Source organism: Carya illinoinensis, chromosome 10, assembly GCF_018687715.1.
Source record: "Carya illinoinensis cultivar Pawnee chromosome 10, C.illinoinensisPawnee_v1, whole genome shotgun sequence".
In the NCBI taxonomy this organism is placed as follows: Eukaryota; Viridiplantae; Streptophyta; class Magnoliopsida; order Fagales; family Juglandaceae; genus Carya; species Carya illinoinensis.
The window spans coordinates 18,179,916-18,197,134 of record NC_056761.1 but is presented as its reverse complement, the minus strand read 5'-3'; the positions used below and the strand labels follow the sequence as shown (position 1 = coordinate 18,197,134).

Here is a 17,219-nt window from a genome sequence, read left to right as displayed (position 1 = left end):
AGTGTTATGGCTTTCTTCATTTTCTTGTAACTCCCTTAACATAACAGTCTTCTTTGTTAATGATTTTTTCTTATCTATGGCCATTTGTCTACTCCACCTCGAAAGAGTACCTTCAGTATTTGAAAACTTGTGAGTTAATTCCATGGTGGGATTCCCATCCTTAGAACATACTTGCCAGACTGTTTTAACATTTTCTTCACATTTTTCTTCTAAGGACCAATGGGCTTCATACCTGAATAGTCTCTTTTGTCTACAAAACAATCCTACTTTCTTGTTCATGCACAGCTAGATAGGTCTATGATCTGAGCATCTAGCAGCCAACACTTCCACCCACCCTTCTGCATGGTTTTCCTTCCATTTTAAGTTTGCAACTGCCCTGTCGAGCCTTTCTTTTGTGAAGCTCTCATCCTCATGCTTATTATTCTATGTGAATTTGTCCATTTCCAACCCAAATCAAACAAACCTCCCAATTCCAACACATCTTTGAATCTAACCATCTGTCTTTTTGGTTTATGCTTCCCCCCACTCTTCTCATCATGTGCTAAAATCTCATTAAAGTCACCTACCACACACCACCCTTTGTCATCCTGTGGCTTTAAAGAGCTTAAGAGACTCTAAGTTTCTTCCCTTAAATTAGAATTTGACTGTCCATAGAAACCTGTTAACAACCATTTAGCTTCACCTTATGATTCTTTTATCCAGGTTCACCACTTCAACATCTAACAAATGGTTCCATAACAACATCAACCCCCCCTTCAAACCTATTGGTTCAACTACCATACAACCCTCAAACTTCAACCACCTTCTTATGTTTTCACCTTTGACTTTTCTCAATTTAGTTTTCATCAAGAACACTACACTAGGCTTCTTCTCCTCCACCAAATGGCATAGGTCTTGAACTGTCCAAGGGCTCCCAAGTCCTCTGTAGTTCCAACTCAAGGTTTTCATGAGGGTAGGTGGGACTGCTTCACAACCACCACCAAATCAGTTGTATTACCCACCATTGACTTGACTCACTTCCTTCCATCCTTTTAGATTTTTTTTCAACTTTCTCATCCTCCTCTTTGTCAACCCCAGATCTCAGCAACCTTTTTGAAGGTGATGAATCAATAAGAACCTCACCCTTCTTCGCTACTTCCCTTGCTCTTCTTTTCCAAACCCCCCTCCCCTTGCCTCTTTTATTGTTTTCAATCAGTCCACTGCTCTCATCCAGCCCAGTAGCCTCCTCTAGATTTTGCTATGATAGCCTCACTTGTTCCCTATTTCCCCTTACCTCTTTAGAGACATCAAACCCAAGTCTCTCTCTCGGACTACTCCCATCCTCATCCACTACCTCCCCCCTTGTTTTCTCACTGCCAACCCTACTTGTAAAATCACTATCATGAATGGTAGGGACAAGATCTACTTCTTTCCCCAAAACCTCTTCCTTATCTTTTCTTTACCTTCCCCTTTTTTCTATTTCTTCTCTACGATCGCCACTACAATCTCCTTCTAAAGATACTTTATTAATCCTCTCAGAATTCCTCCAACCTTCTTTGAATTTTGGTCTACCCCTTGCTTTTAGCCAAACACCAAACTGAGCCTCACCGTCCTTCTCCCCTTTACATCCTAACTCATCATGCATAGTACAACTACAATTAAAGCAAAAGTGGGGTAGCGTCTCATACCTTAAAGGAATCCAATAAGTCCTCACCATCAAGTTTATAGTCCTACCTCTTGCCAATGGTTTATGGATATCTATTTCAATTAAGACTCTTAGAAAGAGCCCCCACCCAATCCCATGGTCCCCTGTATCAATCTCGATGACTCTACCAATTGTACCACCTACAATCTCACCCTTATTCTTGTTCATACATTTGAGAGGTAGCTTAGGTTTTAAGGATTGAGAATTTAGGTTTTTGAGGAATTAAAATAGTTATTTTAGCATCTTAGGTTTAAATATTGAAATATGTGTTCGATTGAAAATTTACAGGAATTACGTGACTATTTATAGGTGATGATTCATTTTCGTTTAGTACTGTTGTGGGATAATTCTGAAAAACTAAGAAGTTCAGGTAAGCAAGGTTCCTATACTACACTTTGTATAAAAAGAAAATGGAACGAGGTTGACTAGAAATACGAAAAACAACCTCAATTAGTTGTTTCAGCATTACTCATGAACTCTGTATGAAAGAGAAAGTATTTTTGTCATGACTAGTGTAGACATGAGCTTACTTTCTAACATTTTGTTTATGAACTATGCAAAAGGAAGTAAATATAAAATTTTGTGCATAAATTATATTTTTCTGATTTAATTCTATTCTGTTCTAAAGATATGATTTTTGAAAACTTTTGGTATGATATTCTGAATTTGGGATATGGTTTGTGGATGGTGATCTGTTTGACCTACTACGAGTGCTAATAGTGGCTTTTGTTTGGGTTGGTACCTACTGTTCTATTTATAGTGCACTCACTTTGGAAACAAAGTGGTTTTCTGGTAGTCTTTCCTATGTCCACACTTGGAGCTCCGAAAATAATAAGGAAAAGATTCACATTTTGTTTATACTCGGTTAGCTACCGGGATTTGCACAACCATAATACGGGGGTTAAACATGGTCTCTGATGTGATATGATGTTCTAGTATGATGGTGGTCAGTTATGCTATGCCAAAAGAATTTTGAATAAGAATATTTTTAAACTTTTGCTCTAATATTTTTTTATAACATGTTCTGATTCTACATTTTGACTAGATAAATATTTTGTTCTGCATTTTGAACTCTACAAATACCCATGTTTATACACTGGTATATGTTCTCTGCTTACTGAGTTATTGATAACTCACCCCCTATCTCCACAATATTTTTCAGATAATCTTGATGGTTTAGTTGGGGAGCAAGAGTAGGCAATGGTAGAGAAGTTTGATGATCGTTGAGGAATAAGTGTCTAAGGGTATAAGTACTTATTTGGGTCATAGTTAATAAATTGGTTATTTTCGGTTATTTTGATACGTTGAGTTAAGGATAGTTTTTGAATCTTTTGGGAGTTTCTAATTTATTTTATTGAGAATTTATTTGTTGTCCCTGTGAAGGAATATGGATTTTTGAGTTGAGCAAATGAACTAATATTTTATGGAGTTTCTTCTAGATTTTATAATGTGATATTGGAGTTGATATTAAGTAATAAGAGCTAACCTTCCGAACCTCTGGGACTGAGGCCTTACACTAAGGCAGATGGGTTTGTCGAAAATTACAAGTCCAGATTTGAGACTTCATCCATTAGGCTGAAAGGGTTATCATACACTTACAAGTCAAGTTGCTTCTTAAATGGCCTACGTGATGACATTAAGTGACCTACCAAACTTTCCTCCACCAATTACTTATTATGGAAAGCTCAAGTGCTTCCTATACTTCGAGGTCATGGCTTGTTAGGCTATCTCACCAATGAATTGCCCTGCCCACCCGCCACAATTTTTGCTAATAACCATTAGTTGATCTCAAATATAGTAGCAATAAAATGGTTGCATCTTGATCAATTGATCATTGGTTGGATCAACAACTCCTTGTTGAAAGCTCCTCCCTCATAAGTAATTAACTATGAGATGTCGCATGCAGCCTGGGAAGTCCTTGAAACTTTGTATGGAAGACATAATCACGATCGTGTCTAATAGATGCGTGAAGAGCTACAAGCTCTCACCAAAGGCTCTTCATTTATGGAAGAGTACCTGAACAAGGCTAAGTTGTGATACCACATATTTATGTGTATTTCCATTTAATAATTATTTATTTATTATAATTAGTAGCTCTCTTGCTTTAAAATTCAACATGTTTCTCGTTATATTGTTTTATAATTTCTGAGTTGTGGAATTTGAATAATGTTCTTTCTTAATGTTAATAATTAGCTTGCATTTAAATTTCTCTCTAATTTAAATTATTTTATTGTTGGGTTTTAATTATTTTATTTTATTAATATTTAGTTGTAGTGTTTTTATTTGGCTTTTATATATTTTCCTTGTGCATTTTTCTTTTGTTGGACCTTCTTTTCAGTTTGGGCTTGTTTTTAGTGTGTTTATTTCGGTTTTGGGCCCAGCCCTTTCGGTCAGTAGAGCCCAGCCTGTGAGCATTGCAGCCCAGCCCTTTCTTCCCCTCTAAACGGCATCGTTTTTTGCCACAAGCCTTTAGGGCTTCATCTCTTTTCTTCCTCTCTTGCCTTATGCCCACCTCCTCCTTTCTTTTTCTAGTTTCTTTTCTTTATTATGTTTCTCCTTGCCGCAACTGCTTCTCCTTGCTACTACTCCCTTTCTTTCATTTCCTTTCTTTTGATTTTCTCTTCTTTTCTCCTTTCCCTGCCGCGTGCCATTTGCTCTTTCCTCTTCATTTTTGATTCTTCCTCCTTTGGCAGAATCAGTGTGCGCCGTAGCTCTCTCCTCCATTTTCGTTATGGTAGTAGCTTTCATTTTCATCTCTATGTTTTTATTTCTCATTTGCTGCAAAACCGTGCAATTCTCTTTTTCTCCCTTGCTTTTTATTTTATCTGTTTTAATGGTTTTGCAGGTCCAAGCCTTAAACCTCCATTCTCGTTTCTCTCTATTATTTCCCTTAGTATTTTCCTGATCAAGCCTATGATTAATCCCCTTGCACTTACATTTTTTTTGGTTTATTCGTATTTTATTTTCTGTTTTAGTCTGAAACTGTGGGTTTCATGTTATGTTCTTGTTGAGTTTGCCTTGCTGTGAACCTCTCATTTACCAGCCCTTATCTTCTAGCTTTTATCTTGTAAATCGGCCATTTATTCCCAAAAATATTACTCCAACTTTACTTATTTTTTAAACCCATTTCCGTCCCAAAAATTGTGGATTTTTGGTGATTTTTATTTTCAAGCTAGCTTTTGGGTGTTAAATTGGGTGCTTGATCTTTCCAAATAAGCGCTATAAGTATTTTCCAAATGACCTTTTGTGAACTAGTTGATTGCGTCGGACGTTGAGTCCGAGGAGTTCGGGGGTCGATTGGATTGGAAGATGAAGTTGGTTGGGTGATTGGATTATGCTGGGATTTATTGGTTGTTGGATATCTGTGTTATGTTATATACATTGCATACGTGCACGCATGTTCATGTTTCTAAATAAAAACTGGATTTTTGCATAATTGCATGCATGTTCATGTGTGGGAAATGAAAACTGGATTTTCATGTGAGAAATGGTTTTTGGGTGCGTATTGTAATATCCGCTTCTTCTTTCTTCTTCTTTAAGTATGAGCCTCGATCTACGTGTCAAATTTCGATCTATGTGTTGAGCCTCGTTCTACGTGCCGAGTTTCGACCTACGTGCTGAGCTTTATCCCGCATGTTGTACATTCATCCCGCATGTTGGAATGAGTATGGCATGAAGTCCAGGTAAATATTACGTTCATATTCTTCTAGAGTTTTTCTATATACAAACAAAGAGGAAAACAAAAGATTTTATCTAAAAGGAAAATGAAACTTTTCTCCACGAATACACATTTTATGAAAGAAAAAAAGAAGAATGAAACGTAAGTTTTCAAGTATAAGTACGTAGCGGCCTTCCTTGGCAGCCTCTTTTTATGCACCCAAAGTATGTACGTGTATGCATGTGAATGGATGCTATAAGTAGTATGTATTGTATGTATGTTCACGAAAAGAAGCTTTAAAAGACAAGTAAGAACTATTAAGGACTGAAACTAAAATGAAAAGAAAGAAAATAAAAGAAAGAAAACAATTTTTTTAAATAACTCTCTTTTCTAAAAATGATTCTTTCTAAAACAACTTTTTCAGACTCTTTCTAAACAACTTTCTTAAAATAAAAGGAAAGAAAACTATTCTCCCTCTCCTAAAGAAACTTCTTTCAAAACGACTTTTGCAAAATAAAAGAAAGAAAACCATTTTTCTTAATGAAAATTTTTATGAATCATAAGAACTGAAGAACCGTAAAAACTGTAAAAACTGTAAGAAACGTGAGAACTATAAGGACTGAAACGAAAGAATTGACTATAAAGGAAAGGAAATGATTGTAAAGGAATGAACGAACTGAATGTATGATGTATGAAAATATGTAAGGGCCACATGGACTGGAATGGAAATGGTACCAAATGAATGGACTAGATGGGGCATATTGCAATGCCGGGTAAGTATTACTGGTCGTGCACCCAATGCTGCACCCTGACGAAATGGATTCCCAACTCGTGGCCATGAATGGAATCAAGTTCAAAAGATTGCTAACCCTAACACACAGGACATAACAGTGTGCTACATGGCCAATGAAAGTGAAAAAAAAGAATGGATGTATGTTAAGAAAGAATGCATGTATATATAGATGAACGGAATGCATGAATGTACGTAAGTAAGAAAAGATGAACGTATGGATGTATGTATGCATGAATGTACTTAAAAAGAGGTATGCATGAACACCCTTTAAGAAATGAAGGCATCGATGCGTGGGGAATTGTTTAAAAGAATGAAGCATGTTTATAAAGAAAAAAACCCCACCCCTGCAACGTTTTAAAATGAAAAGAAAGACGTATGCACGCTAAGAATGAATGTATGTATGGAATGATAAATGCATGACTAAAAATTTATATTATTATATTTTAACGGTATGAAGTAATGCTTATGAGTCACTTACTCATTTTAGTTTTATGTGTACCCTTCTAGAGACAAGATGAGTATGACAGGTCAAGATGGGCACAAGCCAAGGGGAAGAGCATGAAGGTCTAGGTAAGATGTTTTATACGAGAAACTTAAATTATGAAATTTAATGTTTTCCGCTGTAATCTTTTAATTAAGAAAAATGAATTTTATTTATAACATGGAGTCTTTTGTATCCTGGCATGAATGGAAAAAAATTTTAAAAGGAATAGTAATTCCTGTCGATTTTTGTCAAAATCGAACTGAAAATGTCTCACCACAAGGACGAGCATTACACGTATGTATCATGACCCCAAGCCAAGACGGGGCATTATTTTAGTGAAGCTCCTCTGGTCACTCAAGAGTGTAATATACTGAGTGACGTTTCCTAAGTTGTCGCTGGGAGACAACGGGATAAGACAGGATGGTAATGCTCTCGTGCCGACTCCGTGGCCCCTCTACTGGTGGGGGATAGAGGATGCTTGGCCATGAACATGCTGGGTGCAAAACTGGGCATCACTTGTTACGAAATCACACGCACAGTCGTTATCCTTGGTGTGGCAAAAGGAGGCAAGGTGTGCGGATGATCCCTAGGGGAGATCATGGTGCATATGGTTTAAAATTGGATAATTGGTTTTGATCAATGGATTTATCTGCACTATTTTCTGGAAAATTTGTTGATTTTATACTGGGCCATTTTTGGAAAAAATGGTGGCAAATGTTTTAATGGAATGTTTTGGGTCAAAGTGAGATTTTGGTGTGTATTGGAAAATAATCATTTTTGGAGAAAATAATGTTTTAGGTATCATGCATATGTCATCATGTGCATGCATATTTGTTGTTGTATGAATGTATTTTCATCTCTTGGGCTATTTGGATTATTATTTACCTGCGGTACCATTTTTGGTTTCATAGATTTTGATGCAGATAATGAGGAGGTTCAACCTGAGGATGCGGTTTCGCGGGAGGAGTGATTTGGTGTCACTTGCTCATATATCAGAATTTGTTTCCTGCTTTTGAATATTGTATTATGGTTTTATTATGTTTTCATCAGATAACTAAAATACTTTTATTTAAGTGAAATTGTATTTAAAAATTTTTTTACTTAGTTGTTGACTTTAACTTAACTGCTGCGACTTTTGTCTTACACGTGTTGCATGTACATACACTTAGCACTTATTGTTGGGATGCGTGACCCTTGTTGTAATCATCTCGATGTCTCGATTCCCATATTTCCTTACGTGGGAGTTAAAGGTGTCACATAAGTCATTGGCCCTTTCTCTCCGTGGTGCAAGAAAGCCTATGGATGATGATGAATTCATCAATTGTCTCCTTCATGGTCTAGGTCCAGAATTTGATCCTATTGTGGCAGCTATAAATGCAAGAGATAATTTTCCTTCATTGGAAAATGTCATTAGTAAGCTCAGAGATTTTGAGTTACATATTTCATCTACTACTCACAACAATTTCTCTGCTATTGCTTTGTATACAAACAAAGCAATTGGATTGAAGTCCATCGGAAATAAATTTAATCAAAGCAGAGGCTATAAATCTCGTGGAAGAGGTTATCGTAGAAGTCCAAGATCTAATGATTGCACGTCTTCTGGTCATGCTTCACAACCTTTAAATCGTGGCCACAATGACAGAAACTCAGTTTGTGGTGGTCGAAACTCACGCATTACATGTTTCCGTTATGGTGGCCCAAACCACAAAGCTGATGCATGTTGTGCCTCAGATGAAGAGGCCAATCAATACCACGCCTTCCTTGCTATTCAAGCTTGTGACACTGTTGATGAATCTTGGTTCCCAGACACCGATGCTAATCATCACATGGCCCCCACAACGAATGAAGTTCAAGGTATTAAACCATACACAGGCACTGATATGGTAATGGTTAGAAATGGCTCAAATATATATGTTTCTGAAATGGCACCCTTTACTCTTCCTAATACATCAATGCAATTGAAAAACACCTTAATTGTGCCATCTTTATAGAAAATGCTCATTTCGGTTTCAAAGTTTACAACTGAAAATCACTGTTGTTTCATGTTTTATCCTTGGAGTTTTCTAATCAAGGATCTGCAGATGAGACAAGTGCTGTTTAAAGGGCTCATGGACGATGGCTAACACCCCTTGTCCTCACCTATCTCAACTATCCCTCCGATGGCTCTTCTCACAAATAAATTGTTTGGTAGTACATGGCATACTCGGCTTGTACACGCCAACATTAGAACTCTTCGTACTTTGTTTCCACGTCTTTCTATTTCAAATAAACAAGTGGATTTTTGTGAAAGTTGTGTTATGGATAAATCTTCCAAATTGCCACTTTAAAATTGCAGTTCTTGTTTTTCTTCACACTCTTCACATTAATGTGTGGGGCTCTGCTCCTCTAACATCATTTGATGGGTATCGTTAGTATCTAGTCATTGTTGATGAATTTTCTCAATATGTTTGGCTCTTTCTCTTAGCACGTAAATTAGATGTTGTTTCCATCTTTCCAAATTTCACTAAGATGTTGTGTTATGGGTAAATCTTCCAAATTTCCATTTCAAAATCACAGTTCTTGTTTTTATTCACATTCTTCACATTGATGTGTGGGGTTTTGCTCCTCTAACATCATTTGATGGGTATCATTATTATCTAGTCATTGTTGATGAATTTTCTCAATATGTTTGGTTCTTTCCTTTAGCACGTAAATAAGATGTTATTTCCATCTTTCCAAATTTCATTAAGATGTTTGAAAATCAATTTAATACTTCTATAAAAATCGTTCAAAGTGATGGTGGTGGACACTTTGTCAATCAAACTCTAAAGAATTACTTTTCATATCTTGGTATTGTTCATAAATTATCTTGTTCTAGCACTCCCGAATAAAACGGTCTAGCTAAACGGTGACATCACCATATAGTTGAGATTACACTTTCTCTCATGGCCCATTCTTCCCTTCCTACTAAATATTGGACTGCTGCTTTTCAAACTGTAGTTGTTTTCATTAATCAATTGCCAACTTCAGTTCTTCAGGGTAACACACCATTTAAATTGGTATTTCATTCTACTCTACCTTACAACTCCTTATGACTTTTTGGTTGCATTTGTTACCGACTTCTCAGTCCCTTTGGTCGAACCAAACTCCAATTTAAATCCACACCTTGTGTCTTTCTTAGCTACACATCTCAATATAAGGGGTATAAGTGCATGGATTTAGTCACAGTTCGTATCTATATCTCTAGACATGTGATTTTCAATGAGGATAAATTCTCATTTTATAAGCATGTTCCTATATTAGTGAAACCAAAATGCTTTACCGCTCAACCACTATCCACAACTATCATACAAGGGCCAACAATTTCATCTTCAAAGCCTAGTCTACCCATCAGGCCCACAGCTCTATCCTTAGAGCCTGATCACTTGTCTACACAAGCTCCTCATCCTGAATTCATTGCACCCAAGATCATACCTTTATTTAACATTGGGCTTCACTACAACAAAAATGTTTTTTTGGGACGAAATTACTTTGGGACGAATTTAAAATCGTCCCAAAAAGTGGGATTTAGGAACGAAATTTGAATTTCGTTCCAAAATGACGCTAGACCGTTCGAACGCGTTCGAACGGTATTCTTAGGGACGAATATTTTTGTCCCAAATAAGTTAACCGTTCGACCGTTAATGATTAACCATTCGAACGTTTAATTTTCACCGTTTGAACATAATATTGGCGCGATAGGCAAAATTATTTTGGAGGTAAATTGATAAACCGTTCGAACGGTTAATATTAACCGTTCGAATGATGCATATTCACCGTTCAAACGTTATTTGAATCGGTCGAACGGTGACAGAGTTTTAATTTTTTAAGTTTTTTGCCAAATTATATTTAGATTAACTAGTAATTATAAAAAATTGGTTAATTAAATAATATGAATAATCTAAATTAAGAATTAGTTTAGAAAATATAAAACAATACTATTGCATATAACTTAAATACTGAATTTACAAAACACAAAATATTGTCCATACAAAAAACAGGAAATAAATAAATAAAATTTATCATAAAGTAATTAAGACCCCAAGTCTTTGCACACTTCCTCGACTGCAGCTATACGTTCCTCTATTTGTGTCAGTCGAGTACTGATGGTGACCTGAGTCGCAGACATGGCAGCAAACTCTGTACGAAGCTCAGACACAGCAGAATGGATCTCCATACGCACTGCATCGATCACTGCTGATGTCTGCTCGCTGATCGCTGCACGCACTATGTCAGCCATCTCCTCACGAGTAACACTGTGGACTGATGCCTCGGCCCGTGTAGATGTCTCTGCAGCTGCAGCTGAGACTCCATGATCTCCCGGCTGTGCATCTCTGTGAGGATCAACTGGTTCTGGAACATGTGCACGAAAACGCAGTCTCGAGTGTCCCGTGCTGCGTGAGAGGGTGGTGCTGTTTATCGGTCCCATCGGCTCCCGTTTACGCTCAGCAACATCTGGCACAACACCAGCACATAGTAGATATCGGGTGATCAAGACTCCGAATGGTAGTATATCCATCGAAATGTACCGAGATTCTGATCGAATCCTATCGAATATATACCCCACCAAGTCGATAGGAATGCCACGAGCGACCCGTATCATAAATTTCGTCCGATCAATGCCAACTTCTGTCTTGTGCTGCCGAGGGTCAATATTATTGGCAATTATCAAATTTAATATCTTAAAGAAAGAAGATAAATCTGCCTGTTTGATGCTCTTCGTCCCGTCATACGATGGAGCATCTGGACCGACAACCAAATCCCTCACCTCGTGATCAGCAAGGGTATCGACCTCATCAGTATAAACTGATGCCTCCTCCTCAGCTGTCTCCGCCTCAACTGAAGGATCAGACTCTCTAGGCACCACATTCGGATATGCATCTGGCAGCCTAGGAATACCGAGATGCTCAGCAAGTCCATCTAGTGAAAATACAACGGGTACTCCTCGGACAGTGATACTGTAGGCCCCAGAATCATCTGCGTTGGCACTGCCGAGTTCTCTATAGAACTCAGCAACAATGTCAATGTAGGAGACTGGCTCCCATGCTTCCTCCCGTTCATCCAAGATAGGTCCCCAACCACGATCACTGAATATTGAGGGCAATGAATGACCCTCCCAGAGAAGACTCTGGAAATCAGAAATCTTCACTGGTCGCTCCAGTGAAACTGTCCTCTCCCGAACTGGACCACTACTACTCTCACCAAGATTGCGTCGCTTACGTGCCGGTCTAGAAGTAGACATTATAATCAACCTGAAATTTATAATTACAAACTAGATATATAACATTAACAAGAAAAATACAATAAAGAACTATTTACAGTAGTTTGAAACAAACAGCAATTTAATAATATTTGATATTCTGAACAACATTATCAATAATAAATATGTCACTCAATATCAATATTAATAATATAAATATAATATTAAAAACCGTTCGAACGTTTACTGTAACGGTCGAACGGTTACAGACAAACCGTTCGACCGTTAAGTTATATCGTTCGAACGTTTACTGTAACAGTCGAACGGTTACAGACAAACCGTTCGACCGTTAAGTTATATCGTTCGAACGTATACTGTAACGGTCGAACGGTTACAGACAGACCGTTCGACCGTTAAGTTATATCGTTCGAACGCTACGGTAACAGTCGAACGGTTACAGACAGACCATTCGACCGTTAAGTTATATCGTTCGAACGCTATGATCGGGATTCCAGGCCGAGTCGACTCGGCCATTGAAATCCATAGAATCCTTCGATTCCCTGGATTTTACACCAAAATAAATGCAATAGAAACCTAAATAAACGTTCCTAACATGGATTTATGCAAATCTACCGATTATTTTGATGTATAAATCGGTTTACCCTAAGTTAAACAATTAATCTATCAAAAACCTAAATCTAAACGGTAAAATGCTTTAAAAATGAAAAATACCGGTTGTTAGAGGTAGGGGCTTCGAGTGGGCACTGTTGACGGCGACGAAGACGGCGTTCAACGGCGGAGATCGACGGTTTGGAGGCTTTTTCACGGAGGAAATGCGTGAAAATGACGTCGGGATGGGCTTATATATGCAGTACCGTTCGAACGGTATAACTTACCGTTCGAACGCATTAACTAAATATTACTATTTATCCCTAATTAATCGGTTTTCAAATATTTAAATGCAATATTCGGTATTAATTATATTAAATATAATAATTAATTCAATTATAATATATTTTAATTGTTAAATATATTAAATGCAATATATTTAATGTACTTATATATTATTAAACACTATGTATTATATATATAATTTTTTATATATATAGTATATATTATATTATATTTAATTAAAATATATTATACTATTGAATATTATATAGTATATAGTATAAGTTATATTATATAGTATAATTAATATAATATAGACTACTATATACATGAAGCTATGTTCATGTATTTATATAACATATATATTATATGTGATATTAACTAGTATCACATATATATATACTAGTATAGATAACACTATATATATTAATAGTAGATATTCTATTATTAAATATCTACTATTAATATTATAGAAATAAACATTATATATATATGCATTTTATACATATAACCCTATGCTATGATACCATATATATGTTATATATAATAGGTTAATATATGTAGTACTTGACTATAATATTAGATGTAATATGATATTTTATACTATATATGTTACTAAACTATATAATATATGTTTGATTATATATTATATAGTTATATTACTATGGCTCTAAACTATAGTACATTTAGAAATTATTATATTTAAAGGTATAGTGCAAAAAAAATACAATAAGCAACAATATAACTTAAACGTTTGAACGGTTTACTATTGGCGTTCAAACGTTTAATAATACGTTCGAACGTATATATTAATGTTCGAACGTTAAATTAGGGGGGGAAATTTTTCCCGCTAGTCGATTTGACGTTTGAACGGTCTGATATAACCGTTCGAACGTTTATTATTAGCCTTCGAACGTATATTTTCACGTTCGAACGTTAAATTAGGGGGGAAATTTTTCCCGCTAGTCGATTTGACGTTCGAATGTTCATTAAACAACCGTTCGAACGTCAATGTTCTGCATTTACACGACAGAACCTCACAATCTCGGACTCGTTTCAGTCGACCGAGCATCACTCCCACGCTCATTTTGTTCCAACCAACGCCATTATTCTTCAATCTAGCCCTCAAATATTACAAACTCCTATCAATCTCTTATATTTTCGGATTAAGAGGTTGTTTTTACCATTTGGTGAAGAGTTTTTACCGTTTGGAATTTTTGAAGCTTTATCTCTCCAAATCAGGTATTCTCCTTAAATTTGACCTCATTTTAGTTTTTATATAAGTGTTTTCGTTTGCTTACATGAGTTCGTCATATATTTTGCTATCTTTTGATGTAATATGGACTGTAAATTTTGGGGTTTTCGGAGGTTGAAGACGAGTGATTTCTGGAAGTAAACCGTTCGAACGGTATTCGTGTACCGTTCGAACGACTGTCTAGGAGATCGAACGGTCACGAGCACCGTTTGAACGATTTCTTGGGCAGTGTTAAAATAATTAACATTTTAAATGCAGAAGTGTAATTAAAAATTAAATATATATAATCTACATTTAATAATACTTAAATACTTAAAAGATTCAAATAATCAAATGAGAATGAATTAAATTACAAATCATCTAAGATTTGTTACAAAACTTAATTATTTATGATGTTGAATTATTTGTTTGATACATGTTAAATATTGGCATATCTTATATTGCTTGTTCATCAATATTAGCCTTAGACCCGTTCGAGAGTTATCAATCCGCCTTAATTGAAAGATTGATAACTCTTGAATTGTCCAGAGTGGACAGTTTGGAATTGTAAGATCATTCTCGCAAACTATCGAGCTATATCTGTTATACGTCCAGCATTAAGATTTTGGCAAATTTATCCCTTGTTCTCCGGATATGCAGTTTCGGTGATGTTGTATCGACGATGGATAAGTCGGTGCACACAACCAGACGAGCATATTTGGAGAACTATGGGGAGATGCTGCCGAAATTTTGTTGGGCGTGACAGATTATAGAGGATAGGTTTGCGACTATGATCTTACAGTTCCGAATGGGATAGGACCAACTACCCGGTGTAAGGTGGCATACTCCTTGATTGATACATGATACATGCTTGTTTGTTGATGCACACGTGATTGTTTATAATGAAGATAGTCAGCATGGATAAGAGTTGGATGCGAGTTAGCGATCGTTTGGGTCAGAATTACAACGTATATGCTGAAGGTGTTAAGAAATTCTTAGAGTTTGCATTGGGTACATGTGATAGTGATGGACGTATTAGATGCCCATGTAAAGAATGTAGGAATTTCTCATAAGATAGACTTGGTGAGAGAGCATCTGTTTGTAAAAGGTATTGACAAGGGTTATACTGATTGGGTCTTACACGGGGAACCATATCCAACTTCATTCGATGCTCCACATGAAGAAGAAGCTATCGATGAAGATGTACAACCAGATGTTGTTGGAGATGAGTATGATGAGGATATGGAAGAAATGTTAGGTGACATCGGTGCGGGAATGTTTATGAATGAAGGTGGCACGGACACATCAAGTTCAAATGATGGGGGTCATAATACTTTTGCACGATTGTGGAATGAGTCACAACGTGAGCTATATCCAGGATGCAGAAGACACAGTAAGTTGTCATTTACCGTAAGACTGCTACACATAAAATCAATGTGCCGATTATCAATTAAGGCTATCAATATGTTACTCGAGTTGTTTAAGGAGGCACTGCCATCAGATAATACACTTCCTCGTAACTTCTATGAAGCAAAAAAATTGAAACGAGGACTTGGATTTGATTACAACGTAATACATGCATGTAAGAATGACTGCATATTATTTTGGCAAGAGAATGAGCAGTTGAACGAATGTCCCATATGCCACGAGTCAAGATGGACATCTGACAAACAAAATGTGCCGCAAAAGGTAGTACGCCACTTTCCATTGACACCTAGATTACAACGATTATATATGTCACGTGCAACAGCTGCAGACATGATATGGCACTCATCAGCCAGAGTTAGAAACGATGATATTTTATCACATCCTGCTGACTCTCAGGTGTGGAAGGAATTTGATAAGGAGCATACATGGTTTGCAGAAGAACCACGTAATGTGAGACTTGGGTTGGCAACAGATGGATTTAATCCGTTTGGGAACATGAGTACTAGTCACAGTACTTGGCCAGTCGTACTTATGCCGTATAATCTACCACCGTGGAAGTGTATGAAAGATCCATATTTCATGATGAGTTTGCTCATTCCAGGTCTGAGATCGCCGGGAAATGATATAGACATACACTTACAGCCATTGATTGCAGAATTGAAAGATTTGTGGGAGAATGGGGTTGTCACATTTGATTCATCAACAGGCAAGTCGTTCAAGATGCATGCTGCGGTTTTATGGACAATAAATGATTTTCCAGCATATGGAAACTTGTCAGGTTGGAGTACTAAGGGGAAAATGGCATGTCCAACATGTAACAAACATACTAAATCTGAATGGCTCACTTACGGGAGAAAATTATGTTTCATGGGTCATCGTCGATTTCTACCTGGTGATCATAGATGGCGGGGAAATTCACAAATGTTTGATGGTACTGTTGAATGGGGCCAACCTCCACCATATTTGTCTGGTGAAGATTTACTTGCACAATTTGTAGATGTTGGTTGTAATGAATTTGGTAAAAAACAACGAAAGAGAAAACGAGCTACTTCTGAGTTGAATTGGACTAAGAAGAGTATATTTTTCGATCTTCCATACTGGTCAAAGTTAAAATTACGGCACAGTCTTGATGTTATGCATATTGTAAAAAATATATGCGAATCCGTATTGGGAACATTGATGTCAATTGAAGGAAAAACGAAGGATACATTAAACTCAAGGAAGGATTTGAAGCGGTTGGGAATAAGACCAGAAATGCAGTTGCAAGAAAATGGTTCGTCCGTTTACATGCCGATTGGGTGGTATACATTGTCAAGGAATGAAAGGGCTACTTTTTGTGAGTGGATAATGAAAATTAAATTACCGGATGGTTATGCCTCGAATTTGACAAGGTGTGTGCGAACAAATGACTGGAAAATAACTGGGTTAAAAAGTCATGATTGTCATGTCCTTTTGCAGCGTATCTTGCCTATTGGTATACGTGGGTACTTGACTAGAGACGTGCGCGTGGCTCTGACTGAGTTGGGTTTATTTTTCAAAGACTTATGTGCACGGACATTAAATGTAGAAGCTTTGGATCGAATGGAACGGGAAATTCCCATCATATTGTGTAAGCTAGAAAGTATTTACCCACCGTCATTTTTCGATGTCATGGTTCACCTGGCCGTCCATTTGCCACGTGAGGCTCGACTTGCAGGACCAGTTCAGTATAGATGGATGTATCCCATTGAACGATTTCTTGGGAAGTTGAAACGAACAGTTGGTAATAAAGCTCGCCCAGAAGGATCAATTGCAGAAGCATATATTGATGATGAGTGGCATACCTTCTG

At 36.8% G+C, this 17,219-nt stretch overlaps 1 pseudogene; it reads left to right on the top strand.

Annotated features, from left to right (window-relative positions):
* The first annotated feature begins 7,914 nt into the window (after positions 1 to 7,914).
* Positions 7,915 to 8,018, top strand: LOC122280251 (annotated as a pseudogene).
* Positions 8,019 to 17,219: the final 9,201 nt, after the last annotated feature.